Source organism: Macrosteles quadrilineatus, unplaced genomic scaffold (genome assembly GCF_028750875.1).
Source record: "Macrosteles quadrilineatus isolate MER2022 unplaced genomic scaffold, UCM_ALF_1.0 Scaffold_6__1_contigs__length_79288215, whole genome shotgun sequence".
Taxonomy (NCBI): Eukaryota; Metazoa; Arthropoda; class Insecta; order Hemiptera; family Cicadellidae; genus Macrosteles; species Macrosteles quadrilineatus.
In genome coordinates this window covers 1,268,327-1,273,941 of record NW_026542599.1, presented here as the reverse complement: position 1 = coordinate 1,273,941, position 5,615 = coordinate 1,268,327, and positions in this window count along the sequence as shown.

Sequence of the window (5,615 nt, the reverse complement as noted above, 5' to 3'; positions counted from 1 at the left end):
TTTCATAAGTGACCCTTTAGTTCTAAATAAGAAACCCACCTTAAAATTGAATTCTGACTCGGAAGTTCACCATAACGACCAAAACGAAAGTAATGTCTAAAACATCGTTGAGTTTTCACTCTTGACTCACCACGTTGAGTTTCACAGTTGATTCACCACTTTTTTAAGCCGTCGTATACCAACATGCAATGATCTTTCGTCCACAGCGGCATGATGGCATTGGATGGGGAGCTGAATGACCTTAAACCAGAGTTTCTCTCTCCAACTAACAGTCGCCGAGAAACGAGCGATTCAAAAGTGTCCGTTTCCCGTGGACCACCCTGTATAAGTAACATGAATGAATGTAATGAATAGGCTATCATTGACATGTAACATTGCAATCAAACTAAAGACCTTAATATATTATGCTAAATAGTATATTTCATTTTCATAACAAGAGTAAAAAGTGAGCAATTACATATTTGAGACTTATGTTTGGAGTGCGGGATTTATCGAGCACTTTAAATGGTCAAGAATATGTATAGATGTACTTTCACTCTTGTTATGAACGTTACTTTTCGCTACACTACAAAGAATATTAATTATTTTCTTCATTACAAAACTCGTAGAATTTTTTAGGTTATGCCTTCAATTTAAAGTAAATATTTACTTTAGTTGTTGAAAATTGAAACAAATGATAAATAATATCTTTGACTATAGAAGATAGACTATAGACTATAGACTATTTGACTATAGAGTAGTGAAACGTGTTGGAGTAAGGCTTGAAAATATGTGTCCGTTTCAATGACCGCAATTTGAGTGAGGTAATTTTAAACACTTAAAATAAGGTATTTTATTTTGTAAATGGCATAACTTTTCCTTCATCTCGGCTACCCTGACATTATTGTAAGGTTTAATAGTAAGTTATGCATCATCACAAGGGGCTTCATCATTTCTTGGGTTTAGAAATAAAACTTTCTTCAAGTTTCTTTCGATACAAACATATTTCCCGTGTCGCTTATAACATCTTTACGGATTCAACCTATTCAATGTAAATAAACTGTAATCGATAAAACAATAAAAGTCTTTCCTCAACAGTATGATTAAAATTAATAGAATTTTACATGTAATTATAATATACATAGGCCATTAAAAACAGGTTTTTGCCCGGAAATAATTCCCGGAAAGCTGGAAATCGTTTTAATCATTTTGTTTGACATAGAAGCAAAAGTATTTGAAGTTTGTTCCATTTTCCAGTCGAGCTTCTGACCTGGGACCACAAAAACCTTGAAATTTAAAGTTATTTTTTAGTTTTTGCTAAAATGTAAAAAGCCATCCATCCTAAAGAAAAACACAAGATTAAAAAAAAAATTGTAGAGCACAACATTTCACGTCCATTGAGTATCTGGTGATGGAAATTGAACGAATAATAACTGATTTATCTAATTTAAATAAAGTTATTTTATTAGGAAATTATTGAACATTGCATATTAAACATTTATATTGATTCTAAAATATGGATTCCAAGTGACCAAGTACATTATTTTTTACAAAGGAATTAATACAAATTACAAATATCTTTTGTAGTGAATCCGGAATTGCATGTCTTCCTTCTCCTCTGTATCTCAAGGGAGGGAAAGTGAGACTTTAAAATAAAAACGCATGAATAAAAAATTTTAAAATAATACAAAATTAAAAGAGAAATTTTATTTAGCTTTATATCCGCTTAAAAAATAATGATTTTGATTATATTTTTTTGTTATATAGATGATTTGACATGGGGATCATTTGAAATTATGGATTATACCGAAGGTTCTACTGTCGGTGAGCCCATCATTAAATCTCTTACAGATGACCCCGACTACCCTTACCATCTCAAGTGCCAAAAATACACCAATGAAGGAAAGCATAAGAACGCCATCAAAGATTCCACTATGTATTCAGCACTTATTATGTACCGGAATGAGGATATTGGACAGTATCAAGTCGTAGACAGGTTTTTTCTAGACTCTTGTCCAACCAAAGATGTGGGGATATACGTCAAAGATACGACAGGGGCTACCTACAATAGCAGGTATAAAATTTTTGTAATTTTGTTTAGAACAAAAGATGGAAAGTGTTTCATGAGGAGAGTCATGCAGAATGCTAATATGGAGACTGTTGACTATGTTTCGCGAACACCTCCTGTGAGAGTCAAGTGTCGAGATGATTGGGCCAATGGAAGTGATTTGGAATATGAAGAACTAAATTTGCTTGAAAAAATAGTGAGCCTATTCAAGACGGTCAAGTGAAATAAATAATCGTAGCCGATTTCGTAGTTGATTATTTTCACCAACACACCTCATAATGGACTGCACCTTCCTTGACAGTTGAATCACAAAGTACCTCAGACACAAATACCTGCAGACAAGGCGAATATCAATGTTTGATAAAATATTTCCTAAAGCTATTACATTTATTCCATACCAGTTGACTAATACAAGGTATTACATGAGGCAATTTATACAGGGTGACAAAAAAGTCTGGAAACGGCCTAATATCTTTTTAACTAAATCCGTTAGAAAAGTCAAACCTTTCACATCAACTTACATGTATGAAAACTACTTTTTCCAAGCGTTTTCATGTTTTTACCTCTACCAGGGGACGACTCATGAGGAGTTGGTACATAATCTTTAATGTAAGTATAGGTTGATATGCACATCATTTTAAAGGTCTGGTCAAGTGGAGTTCATTGCCGGAATCCGCGTCTCAAAAGATTCATCCGTTACAAAATGACGGCTGTTCAAAGTTCTTGTGGAATATACCTTTATAGGCCTTAGTATTGGTAAATACTCGTATTAAACATTATCTTGAGAGCTGAAATTGTATTTTAAAGTCAACTAGCTCATAGACTAAGTTTATTCAATCTTCAAAACAAATTTTAACCGGGTTTCAGATTTACCGGCTAGTTTTGACTATGAGTATTTACCTTTACTAAGGCCTGTGCAGGTATATTCCGCAAAAACTTTGAAATGCCGCCATTTTGTAACGGATGAACCTTTTTTGACGTGGTTTCCTGCAATGAACTCCACTTGACCAGACCTTTAAAATGATATGCATATCAACCTACGCTTACGTTAAATATTATGTACCTACTCCTCATGGGCCGCCGCTGGTGAAGGTACAAAAATGGTAATGCTTGCAAAAAGTAGTTTTCATACATACAAGTTGATGTGAAAGGTTTGAATTTTCTAACGAATTTAGTTAAAAAGATATCAAGCCGTTTCCAGACTTTTTTGTCACCCTGTATAAACAATTGTCATTGTGATATTAGATCACTTTATTTGACCTACACATTTGAAATACCTATGGACGTAAATATTGAGAAAATTGAGATTAATCACGGACGATTATTTATGAAGTATTATGTGTTTATGGTGTTCCCAATCGCCCACTGTGGTCGCTAGTAAGACGTTTTTCGTTCGCCAGTCCCATCATCCCTTCACTGTGTCTCTGACTTTGTCCGTCTTCATTACTTTATTGTCTGTAAATGTTATATTAGAACACAGACTAAGGACAATCTTTTCATTTAATCAATAATTGTAATTATGTTGCATTGGTTGTCTTGGTTGTCTTGACGTTGTAAATTAAATGGAATTTTGTAAATTTCACTTTCTCATTGCCACACCATAATCCCTGGCTTTACCTTTCTATTTTAAAGCATTGAATTGATCACAGATATTGGTCATGATGCCATGGCCACTTTGACCTAACAGCCAGACAATTCAGACAATCAATTCATGTGTTGCACAGTAAGTTGTCGGCTTAAGTCAATAAGTAATTTATTAGGCCAGATCAACATATACATGCATTAGCCGAGTCAAATTAATCTTAATTGTTAAAACATATTGTTTATCTTACAGTGAAAACAACTAAAGTATTTCAAGAGCTTCTAAATTGTAATTATTGGTAAGGACATAGTTGTATTATGTATTAATGTAAGTCCATGCTCTCAAGATGGTCAATACAAGGTCTACAATTCTGACTGACGTACTTGATTGAGCTATCTTCCATAGATCAAATGTCCGATTACGTAAAGTTGGCATGAACCTTTTTTCATAGAAGGATTATTAGCTGCTTACAAACACCACCAAAAAGATAAAGTCCTTAATACTTTAATCTGAATTGGGGACTGACAAAGGTAGGTAATTTTGGCCATCAAATAAAAATCCAAGATCCACATTTTTAAAAGGAAGTTAAAAGGAAATTACACAAACTAAAAAAACACATTTTAAGTGTGTGATACGAAAATTAAGTATGCGAAAATAGAATTTAAAAAACTGTTGTGTCGATATATCTATACTATTATAAAATTGATGTGGTGTCTGTCTGTATGTCTGTGCGGCTGCCATGACAAAAATACTAAACTGATACAGCCGAAATTAAGACAAAGATGGTCTAAATATCTAGGAATGTCATAGGCCTATTCACTTCCTTGAGTTCCTCTTGGGCTGCGCCCCTTGGATGTCCAAATATTGAGGCGAGGTTTTTCAAAAGTAGTAGGTAATAAAAAGCATAGGTTAGCCAAGCACACAACACTTAAGAATTTTTTTGTTTTATAACATCTAGAATATTATTTCAATTCTGATAAAAAAAAACAAAAAAAAACATTTAGAGACGGATGTTATAAATAGATATGTTCAAATACAACGGATGGCATGTGATAAACAAATTGGTAAAAATTGAATACCCATATGAATAACATTGGAAAGGTATGTTTAGTTAAGTTGGCTTGTAAGGTACATCCCTAAAGTAAAATTATTATAAAAAACCATTTTTGACATGAATAATGAGTGTAAAGTCTATTTAACCTTCTAGCTAATCTAGAAATTGTTGAATCCTATATATTTAAAAAAATTGGTTTTTATTTTCCGAGTTTGTTTGGCACTTCTACCCGACTGATTTTCATTATTGAGGTTTCAAATTAAAGGTATGCACGCACAAATTTCACATCAAGCTTCGGCAAATAGTTATCTACAGTCCCACTCGGCTTATACGTAAACGCAATTTGCTCTCCATATATTTCTTATGGGATTTAAATTTGGTTTTTCTTTTACGAGTTCGTTTGGCTCCTCTACCAACCAATTTTCATGATTAAAGGTCTCAAATTGAAGATATCCACGCACAGGTTTCAAATCAAGCATTGATATATTGATCTACCGTATTACTCGACAAAAACAAATAGTTTTCATTTATTTTAGAATTTATACTCAATTTAACATGAATTTCACCAGTTATACAGGGTTATTACAAATGATGTTCCTGATTTTGATTATAAATATTACTGGGTTAATTTGTTTCAAGACTATTTTAATGGGTACCATTGGAAAGAAAAACTCATAAAGTTTCATTTACATTGGTTTGAGTGCATATCAGCTGTTTGTCAAGTCAATTGTTGAAAGTGAAGTGTAATGGCTGACTTTGAAGGCAGAACAGTTTTTTGCCAGTTGGAATGTTACATTAACCATTAACCAATCTGTTATTAGTGTGCAACGACACTTTAGAACCAGGTTTAACGATTATCCTCCTAGTAACCACTATATTGGCAAGTGACACTTGAAATTTAAGAGAAATGGCTGCATTTGAATGTTACTTGT